This window comes from Salarias fasciatus, chromosome 11, assembly GCF_902148845.1.
Source record: "Salarias fasciatus chromosome 11, fSalaFa1.1, whole genome shotgun sequence".
NCBI classification, from domain to species: domain Eukaryota; kingdom Metazoa; phylum Chordata; class Actinopteri; order Blenniiformes; family Blenniidae; genus Salarias; species Salarias fasciatus.
Genome location: NC_043755.1, coordinates 32,133,044 through 32,149,244, shown reverse-complemented (window position 1 = coordinate 32,149,244; position 16,201 = coordinate 32,133,044). Strand labels below are relative to the sequence as shown.

The following is a 16,201-nucleotide window of genomic DNA, read 5'->3' as shown; positions in this document are numbered from 1 at the left end:
TTCAATTTTTGCATAGCATTACATATTGATGTAACTATTCTTAAGAACACTTAAGTATCACAATTAGAAATGACAATAGTCAAGAATGGATCACACTTTATTACTTATAACAATGAACATCAATTAACAGCAAAGAATGTTCTGAACATCTGCCCTATATCAATTTTTTAAACATTAAGAATACTCAGGGCGAACCAAAATCCATCTTACATACAGGTCTGTGAGCCAACATTAGCTGCATGGAATGCATGAAGAAACACACGTGCATCGGCTTCTTCATGCGTGCACTGCAACTCTGCTACTTCCTCACACTTATTTTGGTCTTTCCTCTGTCTTCTTTCTGTCCCCTTTGTCCTCTCTTTTGCCACTGTCCCCTTTCTGTTCTCTCTCTCTCTCCTCTTTCTGTCCTATATCTGTCCTCTCTCCATCCTCTCCGTCTCCTTTCTGTCCCCTCTCTTTCTTTTTTGTCCCCTCTCTTTCTAGTATCGTAAACCAGCCCCGCCCACTCCCCATCCACATTTGGATTTTGGAGCTGGGCTCAGTCTGGGCATGAGCCCATAGAAACTTCGTGCAGGGGGTGTCAGTTACTGACAGCATACTTGAGTGCTTTAAAACAAATGTCATCAAAACGTGTTAGCTTCTCTAAGGGTTAGCTTTAGCTCTTTAGCTCTAGCTTCTCTACACGCAAAGACATGCGAAAACTCACCAAGCGCAGACTCTGGCTCTTGCTTGATTGTTGTAATACTTGGTATTTTGGCTATAACTTTACTTATTGCAGCTTTCAGACGATGGTTAAAGTTTATCTCCGTAATCTCCGCGACGCGCAGTGATGGCGTCACTTCCGGTTTAGCCACTGGAATTCGCCCCAAAAAATTGAAAACAAAAAGCAGCAACGCTGATTGGCTCGGCCACTTCACGGCTCCGTCGCGTTCTCTTTCTATGGGCGCGTGCCCAGACTGAGCCTAGCGCCAAAATCCAAATGTGGATAAGGAGTGGGCGGGGCTGGTTTACGAGGCTACTCTCTTTCTATTCTGTCCTACTTCTGTCCTCTCTCCGTCTCCTCTCCATATAATCTCTGTCATGTTTGTCTCCTCTGTGTCTCCTGTTTCCATATCCTCTCCCTGTTCTCTCTCTGTCTCCCGTCTACACCTCCTCTCTGTCCTCTCTCCGTGCCATCTGTCTCCTCTGTCTCCCCTCTCTGATAGGGATATAATATATTCTTGCAGACTGGATACAGCTGAAATGCGGGCCGGAAGTTTGATGTCTGCTCAAAATAGCGAAACTTTTCCACCTTGAGTGATTCCGACCAGTGAAATTTTGGCTTCTGGCCATATTCCTCTTCAGTGTGGATGAAACTTTTGGGGCTTAAAAGTCAGCCCCCCGTTTCTCAAGTAGTCTCTAATGTTCTGGCATATCTCTTCGGCTCTTCAGTGCTGGCTGTTCACATTCTATGCAAACCAAGCACTCCTTCTTCAATGTGGATTTCTTCATGTGAGACTCTCAGCACAGCATTTTTCTCCACTTTGGTCCATGGTCTTCTTGTTCTGCCTTTGCGTACTGAAAACAAACAAGATTACATAATTGTTAGTATGGCTGACTACCTTTTTATTTAAACTGGATATCAATGGCGAACCGTGAGAATTAATGGGAGTTTTGTTTGCCACTCAGTTGTGTACCAATTGCAATAAAAGATGACATACTTCCTGTACACATACATCTGTTATTCCATAAAACTGTTTGCACTGCAAAAGGTTGTATGTTTTGTTCATCGATATGTTGACTTTTCCACTTCTTCTCATTGTAAAAACTTTTAACTTTGTCTCTGCCCTTACATGTTGATCTGATGATGATGACTGGATAGTATAAACTTGATGAGTATTAGAATTCAACTTGACCATACCATTATGCACAGGGAACAATCGATCTGCTTCAGGAGTGTCCATGTTTTCGTCAGCTTCAGGAGTGTCCAAGTTTCTGCCTGAAAAGTGTGTAACAGAAGAGCATAGTACAGGCATTTTATTTGAATAGTACATGTTGTTCAATTGTGTAATGCAATATATTGATTGTTTAAAGCTCAATGAAAGCAGAAATAGATCAGAGGGGTTTAAATTGTATTGTAACACACAAATACACACACAGGTCTCTGTACGAAAGTATTGGTTCTCACTGTTGTCCTCATATGCCAAACACTGGTCTCGCACACCATGATCATGCAAACACACAAAAACACAAACACATGCCACACTGAATCTCAGTTACATACAGAAGTAGTAAGTTGGCATTGTTTCAGGTCACTTTAAAGCACTTCCTGTCTTTGAATCTGCACTGACACACTGTACTGACACACCTCTGATTAGGAATGCGAGAGACACACCTGCTGTGTGCAAAACCCGACCACATTTGACCAAAAACTACTGAAACTGACATGAAAACTAAACAAATACCAACCAACAGATTAAACACTGAACAAAAACTGATCCAAAAAACATGTTGAATTATCTTTCAAAATATGGTAAAATGCTGACATTCAAGAATCTGTTACAACATGTGAAATTTTGACTTTTAAAAATGTCGATCTTGAGGAAAAAAATTTAATTGACAAGATCTGTTAACTCACTCATCAAATATTATTTCAACATTACTGGACAGATTCACAATATTTACTGTTTCTCCTCAATGACAAGAGGCATTACTTGATGAAAACAGTGAAATTTGATCCTATATAACTGCTTCTGTCATAAACCAAGATTTTAAATCATGCAAAACTGATGTGACATACTGTATTTTACTGTATGGCCTTGTATGCCTCACTCCGTCCTTTTAAACCATTACTGCATCACACACAGACACACAGGTCTCTGTACTAAAGTATTGGTTCTCACTGTTGTCCTCATATGCCAAACACTGGTCTCGCACACCATGATCATGAAAACACACAAAAACACAAACACATGCCACACTGAATCTCAGTTACATACAGAAGTAGTAAGTTGGCATTGTTTCAGGTTATTTTAAAGCACCTCCTGTTGTGAATCTGCACTGACACACTATACTGTGCGTGCCCATTCATGTGTCGCGACTAGCGGAAGTGTTTGTAGTGTCTGCTCAGTCCCACCCACCCCCGGTCCAATCCCTGTCAGTCGCCAACCCCCCCCCCCTCCCGGGCCGAAAGTCCCCCTCCACCTTCCAAAGCTCCCCCCCAGTCCGAGGCTCCGTGTCAGTCGCGCGCAACCCCCGCCCAACTCAGCAGAGCGGTCCTACTGGTGGTCCGACCGACACTCCGTCACGGTAGCCCCCCACCCCCGTCTGACAGTCCATGTCAGCAGCAACCACCGCTGGATTTGGACCTTTGCCCCGCTTGTAAGACAAATGCCCACCCACACCTGGCATCCTAATAACGTCACTGCTGTACTGACACACTTTTGATTAGAAATGCGAGAGACACGCCTGCTGTGTGCAAAACCTGACCGCACTTGACCAAAAACTACTGAAGCTGACATGAAAACTGAACAAATACCAACCAACAGATTAAACACTGAATAAAATTAATCCAAAAAAAAAACATGTTGCATTATCTATCAAACAATGTTAAATTCTGACATTCCAGAATCTGTTAGAAAATGTATTATTTCAACATTACTGGACAGCTTCACAATATTTACTGTTTCTCCTCAATGACAAGAGGCATTACTTGATGAGAACAGTGAAATTTGATCCTATATAACTGCTTCTGTCATAAACCAAGATTTTAAATCATGCAAAACTGATGTGACATACTGTATTTTACTGTATGGCCTTGTATGCCTCACTCCGTCCTTTTAAACCATTACTGCATCACACACAGACACACACAGGTCTCTGTACTAAAGTATTGGTTCTCACTGTTGTCCTCATATGCCAAACACAGGTCTCACACACCATGATCATGCAAACACACAAAAACACAAACACATGCCACACTGAATCTCAGTTACATACAGAAGTAGTAAGTTGGCATTGTTTCAGGTCACTTTAAAGCACTTCCTGTCTTTGAATCTGCACTGACACACTGTACTGTCACACCTCTGATTAGGAATGCGAGAGACACACCTGCTGTGTGCAAAACCTGACCACACTTGACCAAAAACTACTGAAACTGACATGAAAACTGAACAAATACCAACCAACAGATTAAACACTGAACAAAAACTGGATTGAAAACTTATTAGGAATATGCACATGGTTAACCGCTTAACCGTTAACCGATAACAGGAACTTTGACCGGTTAATACTATCGGTTATTTTTTTTTTTTTAAGCTCCAGCTGGAGCGGAGCTCTCCACAGAGCCGTGCGTATTCATGCATGCTAGCATTATATTACAGGTATCAATGACGGCGCTGCAGATGACTCCTTAAGTCACTGATTCATTCCAGTTGCCTTCATGTTGTACAGTAGGGGAGGGTGTGTGTCTTTGTGCGCATTTACGCATGTGACACAAAACCGGCGTTACATTGAATCTAATTTTTTTTATCTCCAGACGCCGCGGGTCGTCCAGATTTACAGTGAAATGGTTTGGTGTGAAGCCGCATCGTCCAGATAAACATTAAGCTCCATCAGAACCGTTTAAAAAGTCGGATTTCAGAAGCCAAAACTTTATTTAGGAAATTAATCATAACGCACAAAGAAATCACTGGCGTGCTCACTCTCGACATACTTTAAAAAGCAATAGGAGATGACTGAAGCCTAAAGTACTGTTAATTATGTCTAAATCTTGTAGCTTTTTTTACATTTTAGATGAGAATTTGCTGTCATTGTAAATCTGAAGTTAAGCACTGGACAGCGCCGAGTCAGCCACTCACTCGGAGCGCACATTTCCGTGTCGGAATGGTGAGACGTTTGCGTGTCAGAATAGCGGTATTTCGGAATGGTGATATGTCTAAATGGTGGTGCGTCGGAATGTCGGAGCGGCAGCATGTAACCACTCAACAGGGCGTTTAAAGGTCGTCCATGCTTCGAGTCGCTTTGGAGCCTCAGTGCTCCACTGATGCGCACGCTCTTTCAGTGCGCGTTCCGCAGGCGCAGTGTTCCACAAATTCTCGAGAAGCTTTTCCGGCACTACAGACTGTTTATCCGCTCCTTTATTACAGATTATTTAGAGAAAATTAAGCACATACATTGTCAGTACATTATCATTTAATATTAAAGTTTATTTAGCCTTTTTTTTTTCTTTTTTCTGAATCGCGGGGTGCCGCCGGAGCGATTCTGTCGGCAGACCTTCTCCTCCCTCCAGACAGTCTGCTGTCTCCATCCACGAGATTTTCCACTCTGGTGTGTGGAGCGATCAGACGAGGGTTCTGTCTGCCTTCACTTCTACCGTCATGTTTTGTTTGCTGTGGCGCTCTGGCGATGCGTATACCGGCGCGACTTGCGCGCAACGCGGTCACAAATTCTGGCTGCTGTCCGCGCAGACCAATGCGCAACTCACACCGACGCAGACGTGTGAAGCATGGACGGGCCTTAAATCTTATCGGTTAACGGTAATTAACCGGTTAAAGAGCGTCATAGAAAAAATATAAAATGTGCATCCCCAGTTTAAATCTACACTGACACACCTCTAGGGATGGGAATCGAGAACCGATTCTTTTGTAGAACCGGTTCCTCATGTCTCGATTCCAAGGAATCGTTTGGCTGTCTCCTTAACGGTTCCACTATTGATTCCGCTGTGTGCGTGACGACGTATCATGCACGGCGCGCATGCACTCACACAACGCAGCTGCGGTCTGCTCTACTGCAGCTACAGAGTCGCGGACCAGAAACTCTCAGCAAGAATCTTATTTTTCCTCACTCCGGAGCCCTGCTGCTTCAATCTAAACAGAAACAAGTCGGTGCCAGATGGAAACTAGTTACGTGTTCCAAAATCTGTGATTTCAAAATAAAATCTGTGTCGCGTTTTTGCCATAACATTTGTAATTCTTCTGGCAGAATATATAACAAACAACGCAATCTAATCATTAGCTGCATTCGAAGAATGAACGATGTCGTAATTACTCACTGTAGGAAAGTCAAACGACACCAAAATTGCACAAAACAAAGCTCTATGACCAGAGCGGCTGTGTTGCCAGATTGGGCGGGTTTCTAAACAATCAAGCTTCTTTTGAACCCGAGGTGGGTTGATGAAATGGTTATGTGTTTGTGACGTGCTTTTATAAATGAAAATCCGTTTTTTACGTTTTAACATGCATTTTGTACAGAGATGGAGGTTTGGATTGCTTTCTATTGTTGGACAGTTTTAATATTATATTTGGGGCAGATCTGGCAACCTCCATCAGCTGACAGCAGACACACCGAGACTGGGTGAGTGACAGAGCTGTGGAGCTGGACCAGACATGCACAGGCATCCAGTGTAATTTAGTTTTGAGCTTTCCAGCCTGGCATCAGGAAGAAGCTCCAGAGTTTAGCTGGATTTCACACGAAAAGATGAAACTGGGGCTACTTGCAGCTTGCAAAGTTTTCATGGCATGGATATTTTTTTCTTCTGTTCAGGATGAGGATATTAAAGAGTTAATGCAAACACCCCATTTGTGTTGTTTCATTTCTCACTAAATGAGAATCGATAAGAGAATTGATAAGGAATCGTATCGCTAAGCAGTATCGACAATGGAATTGAAATCGCTAAATTCTTAACAATTCCCATCCCTACACACCTCTGATTAGGAATGCGAGAGACACGCCTGCTGTGGGCAAAACCTGACCACACTTGACCAAAAACTACTGAAACTGACATGAAAACTGAACAAATACCAACCAACAGATTAAACACTGAACAAAAACTGATCCAAAAAATGTGTTGAATTATCTTTCAAAATATGGTAAATCCTGACATTCAAGAATCTGTTAGAAAATGTGAAATTACGATTTTTAAAAAAGTCGATCTTTAGGAAAATAATTAAATTGACTAAATCTGTTAATTCACTCATCAAATATTATCTCAACATTACTGGACAGCTTCACAATATTTACTGTTTCTCCTCAATGACAAGAGGCATTACTTGATGAAAACAGTGAAATTTGATCCTATATAACTGCTTCTGTCATAAACCAAGATTTTAAATCATGCAAAACTGATGTGACATACTGTATTTTACTGTATGGCCTTGTATGCCTCACTCCGTCCTTTTAAACCATTACTGCACCACACACAGACACACACAGGTCTCTGTACGAAAGTATTGGTTCTCACTGTTGTCCTCATATGCCAAACACAGGTCTCACACACCATGATCATGCAAACACACAAAAACACAAACACATGCCACACTGAATCTCAGTTACATACAGAAGCAGTAAGTTGGCATTGTTTCAGGTCACTTTAAAGCACTTCCTGTCTTTGAATCTGCACTGACACACTGTACTGACACACCTCTGATTAGGAATGCGAGAGACACGCCTGCAGTGTGCAAAACCTGACCACACTTGACCAAAAACTACTGAAACTGACATGGAAACTGAACAAAAACTACCAAAAACTGAAAAAGGAAATTAAAATGACTAAAGCTTAATGTGACTGGGGGAGGGGGGGGCTTTGAGACAAGACATCACAGACATCATCAAATCTCAAATTCAACACAGTACTTATGTATTGTGTTGAATTTGAGATTCAACAGGGTTTAAAGCAAACACTTACCTTTGGTTGGGGCAAAGATTCTCCATCCATAAGACGCCTTGTCATTCTTTTGTCTCATGTGATGTTGTGCATTACATCTGGGGTTTCGTTTGCTTTGACTCACTGCAAAACATAATGTCAAGTCAGTCCTTACAAATGTACAGCATTATCTGAACTCATTTTATCAGTGGCCTAAAAAGGTATTATGTTAGGCACTGACACAGCTTCAGCTTGACGATGCTGAAGTGAGCTTACAGCTTCCATCAGGCAGTTCAGGAAAAAACAATGTTGACATTTACTTCCAGCTTAGACAAGAGGGATCTTCCAGACAGGAGGTTAAACAAACGTCTAACCCTGAACTCCAAGTATGGTTCGAGAGCAGCTGATCTGAATTGGTTCAATCAACTCTAAGTATGTTAATCACCTGCAAAAAAGCCATCATCTATCCATATTAATTCAGTAGACATATACATACATGATTATGATGACTGTGCACATTTAATTTTTGGTGGAATGTGACAGGCCAAAGATACATTACATTTAAATAAATCTTTTCATCTTTAACATGACAAGCATAGCTGAAGGTGAATATTCTAAAAATTATCAGACATTATTGACAGAAAATCTGTTCCAGTGAGGGGATTAACACTTGAAATGATGTTAAATAACAGTAAATTTTAAGTGTTAGATTACAAACATGTTTCATGTCTTTGATCTACACCTCATATATATATATATATATATATATATATATATATATATGTCTTCATGTCTATGTTTCATCTTCAGTTGCTCCTGTGTCTCATCTCAGTCATTCCACCACTTTATCATCCAAATCTGGTAAATAATGAATTCACGGACAACACTGCATTAAAGTATTGTGTTAACCTGAAGGTCCCCCAACTGGAGGAACAGAAAACAATTGGATTGTATTGGAACAACTCTACTAATAATATTAATTATTTATAATAGAATGTCATGATGCTGCCCATTAAATTCAACAGCCGAACCTGGGCTACACGAAAATATCAGCTATTTTTACACACCATGACTTATAAAACTACGGGTCAGCCAGCACACTAGCCGGTGTCCTGCCAAAACTTGATTTCTGCCAGAAAGTGATTTCCGGTCCGCGGAATCAGCTTGTAGCAAGCAAAAAAAGCTGATTTTGACATTGTAATGTCCCTTTACTCATTTTTTAAGTGATATAAAGTATTGGTTTTAGTCAAATGTTGTAAATCTGACTCTGCTGTGTTATATTAAATCATTTCGAGGCAAAACATCGATCCATATGCAATACTGGAGGCATGAATCAGCTTTTGTCAAGCAAAATAAGCTGATTTTGACATTGTAATGTCCCTTTCCTCAATTTTCAAACCGTACAACGCACTGCTTGGGATGAAATTACTCTGTTGAGCAATCTAGCAATTTTGATGCAAAAAAAAAAAAAAAAAGAAAACGTGTCACCTCCGTGACATATCTTAACTAGCATAACAACAAGCCACGTTAAAATCGCCAACTAGCTTACCGGTATTTAACAGCGATATAAGGCAACTGGACGTACAGGAGGCTATCAAACGCAAACATACATAAACATCGTTGGATGATCAGAAACAAACTTGTTTGAGCCCGATTAAGACTGCCGCAGAGCCACAGAAGCTGCGCATTTCAGCTGCCCGCGGACCGGAAATCACTTTATGGCAGGGAATCACTTTTTGGCACGACACCTGTCCACTGGCTAGCCCGGTTAGCAATCTGCACGTAAGGCGCCTCAAAACAAAGCCGCGACTTCCATCACTACCGAGCAAAGCCGACGACAATCAAGCATCCGAAAGCAAGCAGCCAAACACAACAAAAACAGTAATGGCTTCGCCAAATGATGGTTGAGCCCCTGAGTTACTTTGACGACAGGATTAGCTTACCAGCTAGCTGCAGTGCTAAAGCCTTTTACACGAGCTCCGGTCCGGCTTTAACAGGCGTGATGCAGACAACGGGAGACACGCTCTGGCATGACACAAAAAGGACATTTCGGTTGTACAAAATAAAAATAAAACGTCCTCTCTCCCACAAATCCAGCCTCACAGAAGAAGGTTATAACTGAAGACGCAGCCTTCTTCAAAGGAGGACACTTACTCCTCCCAGACGTCAAATGTTGTGTTCAAGAGCGCTTTGTTAAACTGTTTAAAAACACTCAGAAAAGATTTCAAGCCTATTTCAGTCTCAAATTGAGTCTCAAACAGAGTGAAAATTGTTATTTTCCAACATAATAATAGAGAGCTTAAAAAAATAAAAGGAACTAGTGAATGACACAGCACAGTGAATTTAATATAACATAAAATACGTAATATATGTAAAATAATTAAAAAATATTGAAGTCTTACTTTTCATCGTTCATCCCAGTGCTGATCCGGTCCAAACCTGCTGAAGCTCCCGCATTTACACATCCTGTGTATAAATTGGCGGGTAATTGTGTATATTTTCCCGCAAATGTGTATAACTTGCAATGCGTCCTGCTGCCTCTGGGGGCGCTGTTGGACACACACGGGTTACACAACGTCTTGGTCTCACAAGCCATCCTGGCATATGAGCCCAATATGTGTGAACCTCAGAATGGCAGGGGGTGGGCCATAACAGTACATCAACTATATTAACTAATAACACAAGAAGTTATGTAATCATACATATAGTAATTATGACATATACCATTATATTTCAATAATTATAACATTATAAAGTTTTATGTTTATGAGACCATCAAAATTGGTTCCGTAACCCGATTGGTCTTGTAATGCTGGTGAGTAAACCTGAAAATTGGTTTTACAAACCATATATCCCTACTCACGCACACACACACACACACACACACACACACACACACACACACACACAATATATCGCTGTCCATGGTGCTGAAGTATCACCATAATACAGTCATGAGGCACACTGTGTGAAAGACATACATACACACACACACACACACACACACACACACACACACACACACACACACACACACACACACTTTAATTACCCCTTTCCCACTGCAACTAGCGGGTCGACCCGTGTTTTCACCCGCTAACGGTCGCTTTTTTTTTTTTTAAAGACTCCTTTCCCACTGCATGCAGACCCGCGTCTAGCCGCCTGCTGGCGAGCTGCGACGCTGCGTTTTCCCGCACTGATGGTGTCCCACGTTGATGACATCATCAGCGCGACGGAGCAAAACGAAAGTAAACAATGCAGCGGAACACATTCCCTGTTACCTGTGGACAAATCTCCTCTTCCCCACGGATCAAGAGCAGCTCTCTGGTCTCGCTATCGTGCCACTGCTGGGTCATGTTGGCGAAGGAAATCTCACACCGTGTCCAGAAACAACAACTAGCATGCTAATGTAGCTGCACTGCGTCGACGTCATCATGTAAGTTTCCGGATGTGTCCCTCCCACTAAAAGTACAAAGTAACCCGATAAATTACCAGGTCGTTTGACCCTGCAATTGACCCGGGTCGAGATCGCAGGTAAACCCTTTCCCACTGCCATGAGGAGCAAACAGTCAGCGGGTTTAAATGGGTTTTTTGGCCAGTGGGAAAGACTTCGTATTGTGATTCAACAATCACCAAACAACAACACGCCGCCCTCCGACGTGTTTGATGTGTTGCTCAGCTGGAGCGCTTTACTCCAAGCAAGGTGGCGTCCAGCAGCTATGATGCTACACTTGATGATTCACTCCTCTCCAGCTCTGACCTCAGCTGAGCGCTTGGTTCACTCTCTCGGCTACCGTGGGTGTTTGTATAACAGGTTATACAGGCTGTGCTATAAGCTGATATGTAACTCCTGAAATACAGCAGAGAGAGCGGCGCGGGCGGACCCCTGGCTTTCAGCTGTGTCAAATATACATTTATATGTCCAGTCGACATAGAGCTCTGGGCTTGTTCATACATTCCAAATGCACATGAACCAGCTATCACTTTATGACCTTTTTTCAAATTGTTGAAGTCTTTTTACGAAGGCTATCAAAACATTGATTTTTAAATTATAATTAGTCACAGAATTTGTCTTTCCCTGAATAATTCAGGCAATACAATTCAAGGTCAAGGTCAATTCAGGCTGAATTGCATGATCTATATATGCTACATGTAGGGCTGGACGATATGGCCATAAATTTTATCACGATATAGTTCATAATTTCAGTCGATACGATATAATTCCGATATCGATATAAATAATACAAAAGCCTCAGAAAAACTGGTAAGAATCATGTACATAATGTACTACCTGTAAAACTAGAAATGATCTATCCAGGAAGCTCCTCCAGTATAAAATTTTAGAAATAAAAACTGCAATAAATTAAATGTTTACCTTTTATTTAAGAAATATGAAATTACTGTCAAATAAATGTAAGCTTCACCTTTTTCAATATAAATAGCTTTAACTTTACACTTAAATACAGTTATGTTATTGTTACAGATTCAAACAAAGCTGCTTCAACCAGGAAGAAAAATAAAAGTGCTCAGAATTACTGCAACAAACAGAGAAAGAGTGAGCAACAACAAACATAAATATTACTGGGACTGGGAATTGAAATAACTGCCATACTCTCACCTTTTCAATATTCATAGCTTTAAATTTTAAACTACAACACAGTTTTTCTTATAGATTTAAATAAAGGTGCTTCAACCGGGAAGAAAAATAAAAGTGCTCAGAATTACTGAGGTTAAGTACAGAATTACTTAAGGTTGTAGTGATTATGGTGACACTGCAGCGAATCCCTGTACTGTTTTTTTTTTTTTTTTTGTGGTATTGGTCTTCACTGTTGCAGCGTCTTGTAAATTGTAGACGGTCCCTGAACCTAGCGGCACTACCGGCTGCTCATCGAAATCAATATTGTTTCTGATGCTTGATAGACAGATACATTTAATAAAAATGAGCTTGTAGCAAACAGTCCACCTCACAGCGATGGGATGGAGGCGCCCTTTGTGTGTTACTGACGTTTTGTTGAAGAGTTATTGAGACCGAAAGTCCGCATCTGTCAATATGCTGCCAACTTTAATGGGCTGTTCAGTGAACGATATACCCAATTCGTGGCCACGAATTCATATTTCGTGGGCACGATTTATAATTTCATGGCCACAAATTAGCTTTTGGAAGCTTATTCAGTCGAATTTACATCACGAGTTCTCATTTTGGAGCTCAAACTTACCGCGGTGGAGCTAAGCTTGTAGCCTGAGCTGAGGACGGCCAGTTGTGGTGTGCTGCCGAGTACTGATCACTCTCTCACGGCGCTTTCTGTTCGGCTTGAATCAGCGGCGCGGTGAACAGCAGTTAATCATTTTGAAACGCATACTGTAATGCACTATACCGAAAATTTGTTTAAAATTCATATCACAGTTATTGAATAAAAATATACCGCGGTATATATTGCCATCGAAATTTTGTCCAGCCCTCGCGACATGTGGTTGCCTTGTGTAACCCAGTGTTAAGAACATTGTGGCGAGGTGAATCAGATAAAAGGAAGCCGGACGACGCCACCTTGGGGATTGCACCCAAGAAAATAAACTGAAATTAATGATGTGTGAGGACACTCGGGTTCGTGGCTTAAGAAGCAGGAGACGTGGGTTCTGGCTAACAGAAATATCTTTATTAAATATCAAAAACACAATCACTCTCTTAAAAGAAGGGGAAGAGGGGGAGCCCAAACAGGAGCTGAGGCTTACCGGTGGGACACAGGTAGTAGGGGAAATGAAGGCCTCGGAAGGATCACCCCAGACACACGTGGGCACTTTCACTCACTGAAAATAAAGGTGAACACACTCAAACCAAAAGGGGTGCACAGCACATCACACGGGAGGGAGACACCATCACCCAGGAACACCGATGCCACCACCGTTGCTCTCAGCTTCTGGAAGGGAGGGAAGAAAGACAAGGGGAGTTAAAAAAGGCTCTCATTCATGCATTCAAAAAAAAAGAAAATAATTAACAACTAAACACGAGTGGGAGGGCAGCCACAACTCACAAGTAAAATAAATAAATGCAAACCTGTAACTGCCACACCCAAACAAAACAAAAATAAATGAAAAATAAACAAAAGAATGAAAACAAAATTAAATAAGGAAACAATAGCCAAAAGAGCAACAAAATATACCAACACCTGTCTTAAACTAAAATAATCAAATCAAAAAGAGAAGATAACGCAAACAGATCGCTCCTGTCTTCCGCCTGGCATTCCACCAGCGTACAAGCCCGGTTCAGGTGGTCAGCCAGTTGCTTGGAGCGCAGCAAACTGTCGACGGCCGACTCCACGGAACAGAGGCAGACCAGGCAAAATTATGTGTGCCCACACTGGTCGTGGCAGCAACTTGGAAAGGCAAAACAGCTGGCAGGTTCCACTTCAGCTTGATCGGCCACTCCTAATACACAACTGAAAAAGACAGTCATACATCTGCTCAAACTGACTTAGAATACGGGTGTTCCTAAGTACCGGCCAAAAAGCATCTAACTGACACGCCCAGTAGGAGAGGTGGGGAGTCTGTGACCTGGAGACAGCCACCTACACACAAACAGCTGATTACTGCCAGCTGATCATGACAGGAGGGGAGCGCCTCCAGAAGGAAAACTGTACTCACTCATTTAGCAGCAAGTTGACTCACAGATGAAGGGGGAAAATGACCCTAAACGCAGCCCAGCAGACAACACGGCTCGCACGGCTCACTCAGCTCACACCAGGAAGTGAGGAAGCCCAGGGGCCCTAAAAGACACTAAGGGCCAATCCCAATTCTACCCCTTTCCCCTCCCCCTCAGCCCTTGGCCCTACCCCTATCACTCTCCTAACCCTTTTAGAATAAGGCTGAGGGGAAGGGCTATCTTTGCAGCACTATGAATTGGGATACCCCTTGGCCCTTTAAGCCCCGCTGCGCTCCTATCACAACAAAAAATTATGGATATTAGAAATGATAGAAATCATGTTGTTTTTTTCTGGCCAATGTGAAACTCCGCCTACCCCTATTGAGAATAGGGAGCATCGATGCAGACTTCGCTGAAAGGGGTGAAATAGCCCTTCCCCTTACCCCGACCCCTATTCAAAAAGTAGAATTGGGATAGCCCTTAAGCCTTGTGAACGCGCATATCATAGGGGTAGGGGTAAGGGGTAGAATTGGGATTGGCCCTAAAAGACCAGCAAGACTGACTCATTTTGTTTTATTCATTTATTGGTGTTTTCTTTTATTTTTATTGCGCGCTTTTGTATTTTGTAAATATACCATTTTGCATTCAAATCATTTTGCAAGTAAACGTTCCTCACTTGCACTCCTGTGTGTGTGTCCATGCTTTTACTCACCCTCGGCTCCCAGACGAATTTAGAGCTTCTGATCTGGCGTAACAGTCCCTTCATATTTTCATTTTTCTGAGGCAGCTGAATTGCTCAACCTAAATATCAAGGGTACATTTGTGCTACACTTGGTAATGAGCATGATTCCCCCTCAATTATTTCTGTTGTCATAAAAACAAATTAGCACAATGCGATGTACTCTTTCCCACTTATTTCATATGACAGATTACATGACATTAACAGTAGCACATTTACAGCTGTTCATTCAGTTTATTTTTGTGAATCAATTCAAAAATATAACCCTAGTTTTTAAAGACACTCTGTTTGGGAATGAATTTACAAACTAGAAACTGCAAACTGAAACGAGAAAATTCTCGAGGAAATTTTGGCTTTGTGCCTACAACCTGCTGCCGAATCTGTGTGTGTGTGTGTGTGTGTGTGTGTGTGTGTGTGTGTGTGTGTGTGTGTGTGTGTGTGTGTATAAAACTCCTCCATACTCCTCCTGTGAGCTCTGAGGGAGAGGAGCCATGACAGATTCTGCAGCTGCGCTGCTGTTGCCATAGAAACAAGCTCCACTCTCCAGCCATGACAGTGAATCCACAGTTTTTCATGCAGTGTGCAGGGTTGAAGAAATGTCGTTTCTTGGGGACCGAGAGGCGAAGTTGAATTTTTTGTGAGTCACAAGCCTTTCATGGATTTATCCTGAAAATTTCATGTCTGTAGGATCATCCATTCAGCCACAGCGAATGTGGGAAGATGAGTGAAGCTTTGGAATCAGGTGAGAAAATCTGTCTCCAAAATGTATTGAAGCGGATGGAAGAAATTCCTGCACTCTCCTCAAACAAATGCATCTGGAGAGAGAACCTTTTGAGATAGAGACAAAATGACTTGATTGTGATCATCACAACAAAAATCCCTACGTTTTGAGGTATAATTTTTGAAGATTGAGCCAGAAATGTGGCCAGGATGACGAGAGAGAGAAATTCTTTTGGGTTTGAATCGAGAGCCTGCTGCACTCTAATTTAAATATGCACACTCTAATCTCTCCAATACACAACCATTATAAAGTCACAAAAATGGCTGATGCACTCTCTGTACTTTAAGGCTCATAGTTTAAATTTGGTAAAAGATATTGAAATGAGGTTTGCACATCTGCGTAGAGGACAAAAATGCCTACGTTTTGATATATAAATTACGTCTCTACATGAAAGTATGGCGACTCACTGTGGAGTTGTTCGGG

The 16,201-nt window shown here is 41.8% G+C and overlaps 1 long non-coding RNA gene across 1 annotated transcript; it reads right to left on the bottom strand.

The window, feature by feature from the left end:
- Nucleotides 1–792: 792 nt before the first annotated feature.
- Nucleotides 793–9,720, bottom strand: LOC115397096 (uncharacterized). The gene is made up of 4 exons (XR_003932429.1): nt 9,565–9,720; nt 7,664–7,765; nt 1,901–1,978; nt 793–1,557 (listed from the first exon to the last, which is right to left on the bottom strand). It is a non-coding gene; the product is annotated as an uncharacterized LOC115397096 (long non-coding RNA).
- Between the last annotated feature and the right edge of the window lie 6,481 nt (nt 9,721–16,201).